General features: G+C 39.2%; 1 long non-coding RNA gene across 2 annotated transcripts in view; it reads left to right on the plus strand.

The window, feature by feature from the left end:
* LOC147379952 (uncharacterized) overlaps positions 1–18,164 on the plus strand; it is a 37,857-nt gene extending 19,693 nt beyond the window's left edge. For both annotated transcript variants that reach the window (XR_015169075.1, XR_015169070.1), the window contains exon 3: positions 17,372–18,164. This is a non-coding gene — a long non-coding RNA (uncharacterized LOC147379952). The remainder of the gene's footprint in view (positions 1–17,371) is intronic.
* The last annotated feature ends 269 nt before the right edge of the window (positions 18,165–18,433 follow it).

An 18,433-nucleotide genomic window follows, 5' to 3' on the forward strand; every position in this document is an offset into this window, starting at 1 on the left:
CACATGGGCTTAGTTGTCCTGCAGCATGTGAGATCTTCCTGGACCAGGGATCAAACTCATGTCCCCTGCAGTGGCAGGCAGGTTCTTAACCACTGAACCAAAGGGAAGTCCCAAGTAAAACTTCTTATATGCTTTAGCATTACCATTCTTTTCCCCTACTAACTCCTTTTTACACATTTCCCTCATCTCCAGCTTCACTGTGGTGACTCCAGGCATCTGAGGATGTTGGTTGTCTGAGCAGCTGAGGGACTTGATCCACTCCAAATGTTGTTTTATTTAGGGCATCACTCTCCAGAAGGGACATCAAGCCTAGATAAATACTTCCCCCAGTCTTACTTGGTTTCATATCTACAGAAGGCTCTCAAAGATCCCCACCCCATGATTTTTATAGCCTATTCTTTGGTGTGGGTCAGACCTTGTGATTTGCTTCTAAAGGACAGAATCTGAAAAAAGTGCCAGGATGCTCCTTTCATGATTAAATTATGAAAGTTGTGATTTCCATCTTGCTGGACTCTCTCCCCTTGGACTTCTCCATGTGCCCTTTGATGAAACAAGCTGCCATGCTGGAGAGGCACACCTGGCAATGGTCTGTGGGCAGCCTCCAGCCACAAGCCCTCTGGGAAGTGAGACCCTCTGTCCACCACTCATGAAAATGGAATGCTGTCAGTAGTGATCATAGTGATCTTGGAGTGGATTCTTCTCCATTGGAGACTTTGATACTAGAGGCACATCCTACACCCGGATTGTAGCTGTGAGAGTCCCTGAAGGAAAAAAACAAAACAAAACAGCTAATCCATGCCTGGATTCCTGACCTACAAAAACTGTGAGAAAATAAATGTTATTTCAAGCTACTAAGGAGTAACTTGTTATGCAGCAAGAGATAACTAATACAGTCTTACTAAATTTAACTTTAAAAACACTACTATGTGGACCTTTTCTGTACCCGTGGTTGTGTTTTACTCAGTTAGGGAGAATTTTCCATCACATATGTTTCACTGACCTTAAACTTCATGCAAGATATTCCTCATCTCTAACCCCGCACCCACTTAAGCCCCATTTATTTCTGGTAAATACCTTTAGTATTTTGTCTTTCATGTTTACTTATGAATAAGTTATATCAGTTACAATGAGCTTTCTGTCTTTTCCTTCTCTCTGTCCAAGTCCTTCTCCTGATAAGCCATCTTCTGCTGAGCACTCTGTTACCTGTGAAGCTAGTCAAGGACTTCTCAGCCCTATCCCTGAATTTTAAGGAGAATTCACCTGCCTCACTTGGAGAAGGCAATGGCACCCCACTCCAGTACTCTTGCCTGGAAAATCCCATGGAAGGAGGAGCCTGGTGGGCTGTAGTCCATGGAGTCGTGAAGAGTCGGACACGACTGAGCAACTTCACTTTCCCTTTTCACTTTCATTCATTGGAGAAGGAAGTGGCAACCCACTCCAATGTTCTTGCCTGGAGAATCCCAGGGACGGGGGAGCCTGGTTGGCTGCCATCTATGGGGTCATACAGAGTTAGACATGACTGAAGCGACTCAGCAGCAACAGCAGCAGCACCTGCCTCAATCCAGGAATTTGCACCCTTTCTGGGCACTAATGCAAAAATTCTGGAGTCTTCAAGACATAAACTTAAGAAAGGAAAGTCTCTGGAGTCCTTGATAAGCTGATACAGGTTCAAGTTCAGACTGAAGAGGAAATATTTCCTCAGTTTTCACTTAAAACTTTTTTTTTTAATCATACTGCTAACTGTTAATTCGCTTTAGTCGTGTCTGACTGTGTGCGACCCCAGAGATGGCAGCCCATCCAGATTCCCCCATCCCTGGGATTCTCCAGGCAAGAACACTGGAGTGGGTTGCCATTTCCTTCTCCAATGCATGAAAGTGGAAAGTGAAAGTGAAGTCGCTCAGCTGTGTCCGACCCTCAGCGACCCCATGGAGTGCAGCCCACCAGGCTCCTCCGTCCATGTGAGTTTCCAGGCAAGAGTACTGGAGTGGGGTGCCATTGCCTTCTCCAGAGCATTCAAATCTATCAGTATTCTTATAAGCACTGCATTCGCCGTGAGGAGATACTTTCATCTTTCCTTCAGTCGCTTTTCTCATTGTGATTCAGTTTGGGAATTTTCTTGCTAGGTCTTCAGTTCAGCTCAGTCATTCAGTCGTGTCCTACTCTTTGCAACCCCATGGAATGCAGCACTCCAGGCCTCCCTATCCATCACCAACTCCTGGAAGTTACTCAAACTCGTGTCCACTGAGTCGGTGATGCCATCCTACCGTTTTATCCTCTGTCATCCCTTTCTCCTCCCACCTTCAATCTTTCCCAATAAACCAGTTCTTCGCATCAGGTGGCCAAGTATTGGAGTTTCAGCCTCAACATCAGTCCTTCCAATGAATATTCAGGACTGATTTATTTTAGGATGGACTGGTTGGATCTCCTTGCTGTCCAAGGGACTCTCAAGAGTCTTCTCCAACAACACAGTTCAAAAGCATCAATTCTTCGGCGCTCAGCTTTCTTTATAGTCCAGCTCTCACAAGTTCACTGATGTTTTTCTTCTGCTGTGCTAATTTTATGATAAACCCATTCAGTCAATTTTTAATTTCAGATATTGTATTGTCTAAATTCAGAAATTTATTTTTTCATAAAACTTCTACTTCTGTCCTAATTATGCTCATGTTTTCCTTCAAATCATTGAACATATTCATAGCAGCTCTTTTAAAGTGCTTGTCTACTAATTCCAACATCTCAAATTTTTCCTGTTCCCATTGACTGATTTTCTCCTCATTACACATACATTTTCTTGTTTCTCTTATCCTAGTAATTTTTGAATGCCTACCAGATAAGAATGAAACAACTTGCTGAGTTTTTGGTTTCCGCTGTCTTCTTTTTTAGAGTGTTGCTATTTGTTTTGGCAAGCAGTTAAAATTACTTGCAAATCAATTTGATTGTTTTAAGCTTTGTTTTAACCTTAAGGCTTGTTTATTTAGACCTGGAGTGTCCTTTACTGTAGGGCTTGTTTAACTCTACTACTAAAGCAGGAACATGCTGGGATTTCAACTGAATGCTCCAAGGAAGAGTCTTCTGCCGGTTGGTTGGAAATCAAAGATATGCCAAGGCTGTGTGATCTCTGGGACTTGTTTAGATTGCAACTCTTTGTAGCTATTCTTTTTCTAGGTGTTTCTTAGTCCAGTCCTATGAAGCTTCATCTTAGTAGGCTTAGCTTATACTCAGCCAAAGCCTGAAGGAAGCTTTGTGCAATTTCTAAAGATCTTTTTCTGAATAAGTACTTTTTCTCTGGAACTCTCCCCTGTAAAATCCCACCACTCCTGTCCCCTCAACTCAGATCTCTGTCACATCAACTCTGCAAAACCACTGTCTTCTCCTTGGATTGATCATCCCTGTGCTAGTCTGTCCTAAGGTGCCATCATCTGTTTACCCCTTCTCAAGAGTCAAAGTCTAGCCTGTTGCCCAATATCTGAAAAGAGTTGGTTTCTGTCTTGTGCAGTTTCATATTTTATATAGTTTTCTAGTTGTTTTAGTAACAGGTTAAGGTTCTCTGTGCCACCTGGGTTTCAAAATAGAGCTTCCCTGTGTCTTAATACTTTTAAAGAAATGAACACAAATTACCTTATTAGTTTTTACTTTTCTCCTTAAAATAAGATATAAATAAGTTCATTGGAATTCAAGTGGAAGGCGAATTCAGGTGGAAGGCAACTTCAGGTTACAGACACCAAGTTACATTCAGAATCACTCCTCCCTTTTACAACAATGCTATGTTATTAGTCTAAACATTCTGCTTTCTCCTTCCTTCCTTTAGAATAAATTTCCACCTACGTCTTTGAATACTCATGTAAATACACACCTATTAGGCCAGAGCCATCACACTATCAGACACGCTCATGCCTGAATCTAAGTACTCCTTATGGCTCGGTCTCAGGAGTTCAACTTTAGCCCTGAACCTTTGTGCAATTACAAGATTCCATTACTCTTGATTATATACATATAATAATACTCTGGCTCAATCTTCCTCCCATTGCATATATAGGATAGGCAAAAGAGCTCGTTTTTTACTATTTTCTTTAGAAATGTGCCTATAAGAGATTGCCAGTTTTGGTGTTTACCTCCTGTTTGTAGCTTAGAGAAAATATTCTGCCTAAAGCAATGGTTCTTGAGTGTTAGCAGGGTGGAGAGTCACATGGACAGCTATTAAATATTCATAAGCAGGTTGTCTTTATTTTTCTAATATCAAATCAAATCTGACACAAATCCTTCCATTTCCTAAGGCTAACGGGAAATTGATTTTCTGTCATTAATTGGGATTCTTCCCTTCAGGGCATAAAATGATTCTAAGGATCTTATTCAAAGTATAACTTTCAGAGAGATTACTCTAGTTTTTGGTCCACATATGATTTCATTTTCAAAGACCTCATAGTCCCTGAAGGGGTCCTGTGTTTGTTGTGCCACACTTGATCAAAAAGGCTCTATGTCACAGCTAGAAGCTGAACTCATACAGTTTACCCTTTGGGAGTATACCATACAGCCAGTACCCTCTATCGCCAAGATTTTCTACCTGCTGTGGCTCCACCAAGGAGAACTACAAGCACTCCTGTGTTTTGTGGGGCCCCTCTCTTCTCTGGTCTTGAGGAACCTCTTTTGCCTTTGCTCTGTCCTTTTTATTCACCCAAGGACTTGCCTTACGCCTCACAGGCATGGCGTCATTGGTCATCTTCCCCAGGAAGACATTGAAGTGGTGGTAGCAATCTCCATACACTGCCATTAGTCCTAAAGTGATAGAATACTAACGTCTATCTTTTTGAAACACAGAGGTGAGAATTATAAAAACAGGTACACACTCACACACACAAATCAATGTCCCAATAATTTATTCCGCTGTATGTCATTTGTTGTCTAAGTTCAATCTGCTTCTGGTGGTCTCACATGCACTTACTGCACTGTGTTTTCTTAAAAAATCAGCTGTAACGTATCTGTTATTTTGAAGTCTATATTATTTTAACTTTTGTGATATGTATGTTTACAGCTTGCTGCACTTAGGAAAATGAATTCCACTTGCTCAAGGCAGGTGGAGCCTGAAGGAAAAAGACAGACAAGGGTAATTTTGTAAGAAGTTAAAATGTATCCTTGTGATGATTTTGGCAAAAGAATCAAAAGATTTCCTAATATGGCAAGTCCTTTTTTTTTTTAATTTCAGCAAATATGAAGTTAGTGTCTACTATGGATTCAGTACACAGCACAGTATTTTAAGTATTGTAGGTGGATTCAAAGATGGTCTCTACCCTCAGATACTTGCATTCTGACAGACTAGTATACTGTATTATGCATGCCTCCCACTCTCCAACTTTACACTTTTATTTTTTTCCTCTCTCTGTCTATGTCTCTTTCTGTCTTTCTCTGTCACACTCTCTGTTTCTCTGTCCCCCTCTCCTCTTTCTTCCATCATTCTGTTCTTCACTTGATGAATCCTCTCCTGGCATTTCTGCTTCATTCTGCCTGCCTGTCCAATTCTTTTCTCTGCTGACAGTTTTTCTCATCTTAATCCCTTTGTTTTTCTTAAAACTTGTCCCAAAATTAGCATGGTGGCCACCTGACCCCTTTCTAGTTATTTTTCACTTTAATGCTCATTCTTAACTGCTTTCATCATTCAGTTTTATAATTTGTAACTCTAGTCAAAGCTCATGTGTTCTTCACAATAATGTCCTCCAGTAGGCAAGGCAACTATTACTGTTTATGTGGTACAGATAAATTCTTTAAGGCACAAACAGATAATGTTATGGCCATAATTTAGTAGGAAAGAGTGAAGAATAGAACAAAGACCTTCCAACTCTCAATACCGAGTCCCTTGTAATTCGACACAGTGTCCTTCAAGATTCTTCTTGTTCTTGCAGTGTGGCTCCTTGCCACATGTAAGGTTGTGTTGTTGATTGCCACTCAGATATTTTTAACCATACACCACCTTGAGGTCAAGAATTATTTCTTACTCATCTCTTCTCTGCCAGGAGAGCACATTCTAATTAACTGTTCAACAAATAGTGGATGATATGATACAAATAAGGCATGCTGCTACTTCTGCTGCTGCTAAGTCGCTTCAGTCGTGTCTGACTCTGTGAGACCCCATAGACAACAGACCACAAGGCTCCTCTGTCCCTGGGATTCTCCGGGCAAGAGTACTGGAGTGGGTTGCCATTGCCTTCTCCGCAAATAAGGCATAGGCAAAAAGTAAAACACTGGGGTTGGGTAGACAAAAAGCAGAGTGGGGTGGCAGCTCAGTGAAGCAGAAGGCTCTTTTGGAAATCCTGTTGGTTGAGTTTTTACATTTCTGTGCTGATGAAATGCAATGTATGCTGTAAATGATAAGCCAGTATTGCATCTCTCTTTTCACCTGTATGGCATTTTAGGTTGTAGACCTCATTCAGGGAAGATGGAAATGAAATTCCAGCTATGGAAGGGAAAAATTATAATTTCCCCCCAAAACAGATTGATTTGACCTTTAACACTGATGTTAAAAAACATGGAGCTCCCTCACCAACATATATAGCTGTCTTTTGTTTATGGGAGGATTATCACTTTCTCTTTGGTGACTCTGTCCTAAGTCTCTGTTTTATTTATGTTGCTCTTAAGTGTTGTGTTGCAGGGAGCTTTAGCTTGCAGGGCATGCTATGCCTCCAATGTATATCCATCCATGGGCTTTATGCCTGTGAAATGGTTCTTAGTTTGCCTACGCTACTTTTTTAATTCAGAAGGAATTCATGTATCGCCATCTCCTTATGCAGCCTCATGAAAATTAACACCTGCCTTCTCCTTGCTGCAAAGAGATGTATTGAAGATTTATGTTTGTAAGAAGGATGGAACGCCTTTGAGCTAGTTGCCACCAATGGAAATGTTGTTATTATATCCAACATGGAGCAAGGAGAGTGGATTGATTGTGTGATCAGTTCAAGGTTATACATTTAACAAATATCGTTATTGAAACAAGAGAGAAAGGATGAGTGTACAGAAATTGTCTCCCCAACGCACAGGGTTTTACATTATTCAAAAGGAGTTCTTTAAAAACAAATGGTTCCTGCATTGTGTGCAGGCTTTCTGTTTTTGTCCGATTTAAGATTAACAATGCACCTGGAGCATTCTTTTCATTTTTCTCTGCCATTACACATAATTTTACTTCCATAAAGCCCTATTCCAAACTCGCCTACTTCCCAGATTAATCTCACCTTCTCACATTCTGAACATAGAATGTTGTAGAAGAAAAAAAAAGAGGGTTCAGAACTCCAGTATGGCCACAGTATTGACAAACTTTGAGTCTCAGATCCTTCATCAGCTAGACAGGATAGTGAAAAGTTAGTCGTTTATTTGAAAGGGTTGTAGCCAATGAGATAAGGCAAGAGAGGTATTTGTAAATTAGAAAGACTATATAATTCTAGTTGTTATTTTTATTATCCTTCTTTTGCTCTGTAGATTCTGCCTGACCTTAATATAATACTCTGTTTACACTCGATTAATATGTCTGTTTGCGAATTGCTTTCTAAGCCTTCCCAAGCCCTTTTCAGTGACTTATAAATTCTCCAAGGGCAAGACTGTATCTTCTATTTCTTTTATATCCAGTGCCTCCTGCTCCCACACTGGTGCGCTGTCAATCGATACCACCTTGAACATAAAGTGCCCTGAAAAGCAAGTGACAGAAAATGACTTTGAATCGTCCACAGACTATGACACCAGTAATCTAGACAGTGTGTTTCAGTCAGAAGAATGAGAGCAGGAACTAGATCATGTGGTTGTAAACTATAGCAGCCTTGGCATGAAGTCACAGAGCAAATGGTAATTAGCATTAGCACAGACTTTGGGGGGTAAAGATGAAGGAGGTAAAAAAAAAAAAAATTCTGCCTTATGGATAACAGCACTGTTCCCTGTTCCCTTCTTAAATATAAGCATGCAAACTTCATAGCTTAGCAAGAGGAGAGCTGTGGCCCTCGAGGGGGCCTCCATATCTCTTTTCTATGAGGTTTATCTTTCTCTTGGGAGCTTCACTGGAAATTTATTGCCACTGGTTCTTCCCTAAAGGACACTACTCTCTCCCTTAAAAGTTGAGGCTCAAATGCAGACAAAATTCCTTTAGTACTGTTAAGAATAGCTGGATATGTCAAGATGTTTCCTAAAATCAACAACAACAACAAAAAAAGGAAAAATGCAAGACATCTCAAGTCAGTGAAAAGTGAAAGTGAAAGTCTCAGTCATGTCCAGCTCTGTGCAACCCCATGAAACTGTAGCCTGCCGGCTCCTCTGTCTATGGGATTCTCCAGGCAAGAATACTGGAATGGGTTGTCATGCTCTTCTCTTGAGGATCTTCCCAACCCAGGGATAGAACCTGGGTCTCCTGCACAGAAGGCAGATTCTTTACCATCTGAGATACCTGGGAAGCTGCCCGCCCCACTCCCCATTTTACAAAACATAAGTTCCTAGCTCATAAGCTATGCCCACTTTTTTCCAAGGTTCGTAGCCTGGTCCAGTTCTGAGCAGATTTCTTTACTTTTTCTCCCAAGAGCTGCATCTTGCTTTGTTTTGCCATTACATCTCTCTGTCTCTGCTACTTGTTATTAGATGGTGGTATAAAGACTAAAGGAGAAACTTTTTCTCTCCAACCACCAGCCAGGATGCTTTTACCAAGCTTTCACTGAGCAAACTTTTCACTAGCCATTGCTGTAGTTTGTGCTTGAGACTCCACATGTTTTACAAATGAGGAATGGCTTACCCTTTTGCATGAGGTCATCTCATTTTTGCAATGAAGTTACATTGTCACACCGCTTATTTAACTTATATGCAGAGTACATCATAAGAAACACTGGGCTGGAAGAAGCACAAGCTGGAATCAAGATTCCCGAGAGAAATATCAATAACCTCAGATATGCAGATGACACTACCCTTATGGCAGAAAGTGAAGAAGAACTAAAGAACCTCTTGATGAAAGTGAAAGAGGAGAATGAAAAAGTTGGCTTTAGCTCAACATTCAGAAAACTAAGATTGTGGCATCTTGTCCTATCACTTCATGGCAAATAGATGGGGAAACAGTGGAAACCGTGGCTGACTTTATTTTGGGGGGTTCCAAAATCACTGCAGATGGTGATTGCAGCCATGAAATTAAAAGACACTCCTTGGAAGGAAAGTTATGGCCAATCTAGACAGCATATTAAAAAACAGAGATATTACTTTGTCAACAAAGGTCTGTCTAGTCAAGGCTATGGTTTTTCCAGTAGTCATGTATGGATGTGAGAGTTGGACTATAAAGAAAGCTGAGCACCAAAGAATTGATGCTTTTGAACTGTGTTGTTGGAGAAGACTCTTGAGAGTTCTTCGGACTGCAAGGAGATTGAAATAGTCAGTCCTAAAGGAAATCAGCCCTGAATATTCATTGGAAGGACTGATGTTGAAGCTGAAACTTCAATACTTTGGCCACCTGATGCAAAGAGCTGACTCATTTGAAAAGACCCTGATGCTGGGAAAGATTGAGGGCAGGAGGAGAAGGGGATGACAGAGGATGAGATGGTTGGATAGCATCATTGACTCAATGGACATGAGTTTGGGTAAACTCCGGAAGTTGGTGATGGACAGGGAAGCCTGGCGTGCTGCAGTTCATGGGGTCACAAAGAATAGGACACTACTGAGTGACTGAACTGAACTGAACTGAACTGAACATCCATACCACATAATTATGCACACACAAAAAACAGGGCTTCTTCACACTGGAGAAAACTGACTGCCTTTTGAAGATTCCTGTAATAATGTTTAGGAAAACCTGTGGGTTTGAGGGTGTGGTTGCCCATATTTTCAATTTCAGTCTCTAAAGCCTATAAGAAGGTAGTTACTAGCTATCGTTTGATTGTTGCTGTAGCTTGGACCTGATGCTGCTGCTGTTGCTAGCACATTAGATAAGAAATCATTTGCTTGCCTTCTTGTAGGCTATCAGAAGTTTAAATGTTTACTAAATGAGTCTCTAGCTGAAATTCTCTATGTATCAGAAAAGATACTGAGAAAGAAAGAAAACTGAATCAACAGGAGGTTCTTGAAAAAAACTGAGTTTTCCTCAATGATAACAATTTTCAAAATTATAATAATATCACAATCAACATATATTCACAATTTCTTCATATTTCCATTTTACCTGGAATCTTGTATGTATGTGTGTTTATCTTTGTCAGTGTATTATACCCCAATTGCTGGCCCCAAACCCTCCATTTCTAAAATCTTATCATTTCAAAAATGTTATAAAATGAGATCATACAGTCTGTAACTTTTTGAGATTGGCTTTTTTTTCACTCAGCTTAAGTTCATAGAGATCCATCCAACTTGGTGCTTTCAATAATTCATTTGTTTTATCTATAAGTAATGTTCCATGGTATATATGTCCCACAGATGAGTTAAATATTCACATGTTGAAGAATATATGGGCTAGTTCTAGTTTTCATCTATCATAAATAAAGCTGTTATGAATATTTGCCTTTGTGGGGATTTCAGGTGAAAAGAAAGTTCTCATTCTTCAGGGACAGGTGCCTCAGAGTGCAATTGCTGCCTTATGTGGTCATTTCATCTTTAGCTTTAAGAGAAACTGTCAAACTGTTGTCTACAGTGACTATTGGATCTTAAATTCTCATCAGTAATGTCCAAGTGATGCAGTTTCTCTGAATCCCTGCCAGCATTTGGAATTATAACTCTTTTTTTATTTTAACCATACTGATATGTGTGGCGATATTTCATTGTGGTTTTACTTTGTGTTTCTGTGATGGCTGATGATGTTAAACATCTTTTTGTGTTTTTATTTGTCATCTTCATATCTTCTCAGTGAAATGTCTGTTCATGTTTTCTGCCCATTTCCTAATTGTATTGATTGTATTTATTTGTTTGTTTATGTCTTACTCTTCAGTATAGAGAGTTATTGATGTATTCTCAATATTAGTCTTTTGTCAAATATGTCATTTACAAATATTTTCTTCCAGTCTTATAGCTTGTCTTTTCATCTTCATAATATGGGCTTTCACAGAGTAAAAATATTTAATTTTGATGAGCTCCAATTTGCAAAATTTCCTTTTATGGATCCTAGTTTTGTGTCAAGTATAACAGCCTTTGATTAATTCTAGATTCCAAAGATTTTTCTTTTTGTTCCTAAATTTTTTTTGTTTTATAGTTTACATTTAAGTGTATGATTCACTTTAATTAACTGTTACATAAGATGTGAGGTATGAGATTTATGTAGAGGTTCATTTTTTTTCTTTTCCCTGTGACCATTCACTTGCTCCAAGACCTTTTATTGAAAAATATGTCATTTTTAAAATTTTATTTTTAATGGGAGGATAATTTCTTTACAATATTGTATTGGCTTCTGCCATACAATGGCGTGAATCAGCCATAAGTATATGTGTGTCCCCTCCTTCTTAAACTTCCCCCTCGGCCCACTCCTATTTTCCCCTCTAGGTTGTCACAGAGTACCATATCAAGCTCCCTGTGTTATATATATATACACCAACTTCCCATTAGCTCATATGTATGGTAATGTATATGTTTCAATGCTGGTCTTTCAATTCATCTTATGAAAAGGCTATCATTCTTAAACTGAATTACTTTCACCTTAAAAAATAATTTGAACATATTTCTTTGGGTCTATTTCTAGTTTCACTGTGAAACTAGACCTATTAGTCTGTTCTTCTACCATTCCGTCTTTAATGTTATAGCTCTATAGTAAGATGATATTAGGAAGTGATTCCACCCCTTTATTCTTCTTTGCCAAGCTTAATTTAGGTAGTCTATGACCTGTGCCATACAGTAAGCTGTTTATGTCTACAAAAATAACTTGCTGGATTTTTAATAGGTCTTACATTAAACTTATAACTCAATTTGGAAAGAATTGACATCTTCACCATGTTGAATCTTCTACTCCATAATATATTTCTCCATTTATTTATTTAGGCCTTCTTTCTTTTCTTTTATCAACATTTTATAATTTTAAGGCTATAAATCCTATGTGTGTTTTGATAAGTATATCCCCAAATACTTGATTTTCTTTGGAGCAATTCTCATTGGTATTGTATTTTTAATTTCAATTCCTGTATATTCATTGTTAGTATACATAAATTGAACTGTTTTTGTATGCTGGACTTGTAATCTATGACCTTACTAAATTCAGTTATGTAAGAGTTTTGTAAACTCTAGGATTTTTTGTCTGGACAATTGTTGCTGCACTGTTCAGTAGCTAAGTTGAGTCCAATTCCTTGCACCCTCATGGACTGCAGCTTGCCAGACTTCCCTGTCTTTCACTATCTCCTGGAGTTTGATCAATATGGACAATTATGTCATGACAAATAGAGATAGTTTTATTCCTTTCTTCCCAACCTACATGCCTGGTTAGAGATTTGGGTTCTATGTTGATGTAAGAATGGACATTGAAAACTGGCTAATCTGTTTTAAAAGCCCACTGAAAAACTGGGGTGTATTTAAAGGAACAGTACTTGGCTTTGTCCAGCTCATTGGAGGAGCCTGGATTTTTTTGGTGTGTATAACCTTAACACATATTAAAAGTTTATCTCAGTATTTGAGAGCTCACTTTGGAGACAAAAATGTGTCACATTTGTTGGCAATGATACTGGGTGAGATTTGGACAAACTTGTAGAAAGGAAGATTTTGGCTTAGAAGAAAGAGCATTATAGTGGAAATACTCTCTGGCACTGGTGAAAGATGTCTCATGGAGGATTAGTTCTTTTCTAAAAGTGTTCAGACAGAGGCAGAATTATATTCTATAAAACACTATATAGAAGGTGCTCCTTTCTGAGTCCCAGGTGCTCTCCAAGGCTTTGTGCTGTCACCCATTCTGTTATAGAAGGAATCTATCATTGATATCCCTTTCCTAAAAACATATTCAGTTGCATTTTTCTTGTCTGTGGTGGTTCATTCAGGCTTTTTTGTTTATGTGTATCTTCGGACACAGAAAATGTTCCCAGCTCAAAAAGTTAATTCATAATGGGTGGTCATGATGATGATAACCAGAATTGTCATGCCATGGAAAAAAAACACACTAAATAACTTGGTGGGTAATAAGTACAGAAAGCAACCTCAGCTGCCTTTTTGAATAAATTGTTTTTTTTTTCTTTTTTTAACCACATACTTGCCATTTTACCCTGTTCTTTTCATTTTCTCCCTAGTGCAGTGTAAGTGATCTTTTTCAGTATGCACACAAAATAGAGCTGCCTTGGACTTGTATCTTATGATTTTGATTGCCTGCCTTGTATAGTTTGGGTATAGAATGAACAAAATTGGAATAAAAAGAAGAGGAAGAGAAATAAACTATGAAGCCAGGGCTAGGATGAGCAAAGGGGTCGTCCAAGGTGCACATGTAAGGAGGTTTTCATTCTCAAGCTCACACAAGATCTGGATGAGCACCTGAGAATGAACGCCCCACCAAATGTTGTGCCCTGTGCGCCCAGATTTTCTCACTCAGGTCCAGGCTACAGATTCGTGACTCATCCTTAATAACACAAGCAGGCAGATATCAAGCCAATCAACAGTAGGTAGAATATTTTATTTCCAGTTTTACCAAAATATAAATGTACTTAAAAAGATTTAATTGTGAAACAATGTTCATATAGCTTTATCTCTTCACAGTAATCTCTTATATGGTGCTTTCTCTCTCTTCATGAGTTTGAGCTTATGTTAAACGATATAAAATCACAATTTTTGTAGGTAAAAAATTTGAATACTGGTTATTTAATGTGGTTGGTTCAACTTGTTTCTACTTGGTGTAGTGGAAAGAACATGCACTAAGGAGCTGTATCTGTGTTCAAATTCTAAGTATGTCATTTAGCATCATTGTTGCAAGAAAAGTACTTCACTTTTTGGTTTTATCATCTGTAAAATGAAATTATAGTTATATTTTGGGATTGCTTAGATTATTAAATGAGGTGATGTAGCTTTACTACTGCTATTGCATAGTATTTAGTATTGCTATTGCGTGCATGTATCCTAAGTTGCTTCAGTTGTGTCTGATTCTGCAACCCTGTGGACTGTAGCCCTCCAGGCTCCTTTGTCCATTGAATTCTCTAGGCAAGAATACTGGAGTGGATTGCTATTTCCTACTCCAGGGGATCTTCCTGACCCAGGGAATGAACCCACGTTTCTTATGTCTCCTGCATTGGCAGGAGGGTTCTTTACTATTAGTGCCACCTGGGAAGCACCACTGCTGCTACTGCTAAATCGCTTCAGTTGTGTCCGACTCTGTGTGACCCCATAGATGGCAGCCCACCAGGCTTCCCCGTCCCTGGGATTCTCCAGGCAAGAACACTGGAGTGGGTTGCCATTTCCTTCTCCAATGCATGAAAGTGAAAAGTGAAAGTGAAGTCGCTCAGTCGTGTCTGACCCTCAGTGACCCCATGGACTGCAGGCTTCCAGGCTCCTCCGTCCATGGGATATTCCAGGCAAGAGTACTAGAGTGGGGGTGCCATTGCACTACTTATTATTAATTATTAGTGTTATCCACCGCATCTGGTCAACAAAGAAATTCCAGAGTAAAAGTCAAAAGCAGTTATGGTTGTGCAAGTATCAAGGCAGAAATATGGTCACTATTTTATGATGCTCAAGATTAGGGATTTCCAAGGCTGTCCAGATTCTGATACACTTAGTCCAGGGTGCAGTTGTGATTAGCTGTATTTCTAGTGAACTACTCTGGTGACCATGATATACTGCACCATTTAAGAGAATTCCCTGTATAGCAACAGATGCCCCTTCTTTACATTTAAAATTTTTTCATCATATTCTGATTTGAGCTCTTCCCCCCCCCCCTTTTCTGATATACACTCAGGATTACTTTACTTTAGGGCTTCCCAGGTAGCTCAGCAGTAAAGAATCTACCTGCCAATTCAGAAGATACAGGAGACTCGGGTTCATTCTCTGGGTTGGGAAGATGCCCTGGAGGGAAAAATAACAACCCGCTTCAGTATCCTTGGCTGGGAAGTCCCATGGACAGAGGACCTTGGAGGGCTACAGTCTATGGGGTCTCAAATAGTCAGACAGGACTGAGCACACACGCACACTTCCTTTACTTTGTAATTTCTCCCCAGAAAAAGCCCCAGGCTAACGTGATGTGTGCCTTCCTTGTGGGCACAAGGGAAGCCTTTTAATCGAAGATTGTCCTATGAATCTGACAGTTTTTTTGTGCATTTCTAGGAGAACAACTTTTTAATTAAAAAAAAAGAGTCAAACAAGATTACTTAGTTTTCTCGGTAAAAGGCATCATTGTCAGTTTCCATGAAATCCCTTTTCTCTTTAACTCTCTTTCTTTAAGATAAGTGAGTTTAGCAACACCCTTTGTGTCAACTTCTGAATAAAAGAGATGTCTTGGCCTGTTTCTATTGTTCGTAACTGCTATGGTAAAACAATTCCAGTAGCCCAGCCTGCTGGACTGCCACTGATAAGACCCTCCCATTCCTTGGTCTGGCATCTTGTTCAGATACTATAGTAAAAGCTCTATTACTCTCTGGGGAGCAACTTGAATGTCATCTCTGTGGCTCATAGCCAGCATTTCTGCGGAAGGGGATTCTTGGGCACAATCCAGAATGTACTTAGTATAATATTGTCCAGAGGATCTTCCCCTTAATTATACAATAGAACCCTGCATTTTTGACCTTCACCTCTGACAGTGTGAATTTTAGTCCAGCAAATATATTTATCTGGATTATAATTAGCTCATTCTAGGAAAAAGAAAAAACTTTCGAGGAAGTTGTTTGGTACTTTAGAACTAAACTTTAAAGATGAATTGGAGCTTCCACATAGTTTATAGCAGAAGTTTGAAATAGTCGAGGTTGTTACTTTATTTCAATAATGTTGTCCTTCAAACAACAGGTTCTCAGCAGCAGAGAAGTAAAGGGGCCTTGGAAGTAATTAATTCTAACATTCACCCCTTCAAGAATCATTTGCTATTAATAAAACTACCTGTTAAGATTGTCATCAAAATCTCTGATTGAAAACTTCTATTGATTGGAAGTTCACTGCATTAGAAGCCAATCCATTCACCTTTGAAGTTCTCTACTTTTTACAGTGTTTCTGAATATTAATTAGCCTCTCTAATATCCATCCATTTATTTTATTTATGCCCTGGAAAATCACACAAAATTCATTTCTCTTCTGTATGGAACCTCTTCAAATATTTTGGTTATAGTTATATCTGTCCAAGTCTTCCCTCCTCTGGTTAAAGTAGTCCTAATTCTCTTCTATATGTCACAGCATTAACACCCATAGAATTCTGGTCACTTTCTATATCATTTACCTAGGCTCCTTTATGGAAAAGGCAATGGCACCCCACTCCAGTACTCTTGCCTGGAGGGTCCCATGGATGGAGGAGCCTGGTAGGCTGCAGTCCATGGGGTCACTAAGAGTTGGGCACGACTGAGCGACTTCACTTTCACTTTTCCCTTTCATGCACTGGAGAAGGAAATGGCAACCCACTCCAGTGTTCTTGCCTGGAGAATCCCAGGGACGGGAGAGCCTGATAGGCTGCCGTCTATGGGGTCGCACAGAGTTGGACATGACTGAAGTGACTTTGCAGCAGCAGGCTCCTTTAGGTGCTCAAATGCATAAATATGATCTGACTAGGGCAGACTACAATGGGATTATAATCTTACTTATACTAGATAGTACAGTTTATTAATAGCACTTTTTATCACATTAGCATTTTTGACAGATTTATTACCCTTTTGAATCATAATAAATTTTCAGTCAACTGAAACCCCCTATAGTTTTTCACATAAACTGATTAAATCAAGGATTATGAAGGTAAGAAGAGAAAGGGGAATAGACTGGATTGTACTTTTACTCCAAGTATAACTCCCAGTTTATTTGTAATCTTAGATGAATATCTGTTCCCTGTTTCTCAGTTGTGAAATGCAAAGTCTGGATTAAATCATTTCTAGAGTCCCTACCAACTCTAATATTCTATTATTTTAGGGAGCCCTATGCATTTCTCATACAGTTGATAGCTTTTTAAAGTAAAATGTGAGACTTTTAACTTTCACTTATCTCAGCAAATACTGTGTTTATGTTTATTAGTATTTCTGTTGATATTCACCTTTTAAAATTTGAATCTATAGATACACAGATATGGAACTCAGTAGTCCTCTGATAAGCTCCTAAGTGTGGAGGGATGTAAAATATCTTTCACTCTAACATGGAGTGAATACACTTGTGTTAAATGGGTTTGAGTTGGGGGAGCATATCACTACTGTGAGTGATATGAAAAAATAAGTGTAGAGGAAGTTGTGGTTCTTTGTGAAGATGTCTGCAGAAGCCTGTTTATGGAAGCCTGGTACACCTGGGGGTGGGCTTGTCGTTTCTCTTTCAGTAGGCCCACTTGGAGAAACAGGCAAAGCTGAACATGAATGAGGAAAGAATGAGATCAGACTGCAATGTGTGGAGATCAACTGGAACCCATGTGGACACATTGGAACCCACTTCTATGTGTTATCACCCCTGACTTTGATGAGGTAGTTGGCCTGCAGAAGAAGCTGGAGTTGCTTCCAAGGAATTATGCATGCAACTGGCCCAGTCCTTGGAGAGGCTGAGGAGGAAATACGATGAGAACTAGAGAAACAGAAGGCCCAGCTGCTACCCATCACCAACTGGGGAAAATCACATATTAGCACTGGTGGGCACAGCCGTGGTGGGGACTGAGCAGCGTTCAACCTTTACTTCACTGGCTTCCAAATCTCATGCAAATTTCCTTGTAGTCAATCTTAACCAGGAACCATGCAAGGAAGGGAATTCTGAGAATTCCAGATTAGTCATGTTAGCATGGTGCAAATATGCAGCAAAAATAGCATTTCATGTCTAGTTTAGACAATATTTGTCAGTCTGTAAAAAGTAATTATAGGCAACCCACAAAACACATGTGAAAACAAAAAGAACTGGTATCAATTGCTTTGATTATAGAATGAAATATAAGAGCATAGTGACTGAAAAACCTAAAATAGCATTTTTAATGTTGAAGCACATGAGTAAACTTTAATAAGCTGTCTGTTCAGTATAATAAAATGCATCAACAAATATAGAAGACTACATTTAGGATATGTGTGACATTAAAATCACATAAAAGTGACCCATGTACTCAGAAGTGTGTGTGTGTGTGTGTGTGTGTGTGTGTGTGTGTGTAGGTGAGAGTGGAGATTTGGCTGTCTGATGACCTTACTTGTATCAACAATTTCCTATGATAGGAAAGCATCCCAGCAGTCTTCCTTCTTGCAGAGTTTCTCTCTTGATGCTTCCCTCCTTTCTCTGAGTGATTCTCTCCACTTCCAGCCTTTACTTGAACACTTTCCCACTAGTGCTCATTTCACCAAACCTCTTGATTCTTAGTTCAAAATTTATTTTTAAATTACATTATTTTAGTTTGTATTATATATGTATA

This window comes from Bos grunniens, chromosome 1 (genome assembly GCF_055505025.1).
Source record: "Bos grunniens cultivar Pamir isolate PY7600 chromosome 1, Bosgru_T2T1.0, whole genome shotgun sequence".
NCBI classification, from domain to species: Eukaryota; Metazoa; Chordata; class Mammalia; order Artiodactyla; family Bovidae; genus Bos; species Bos grunniens.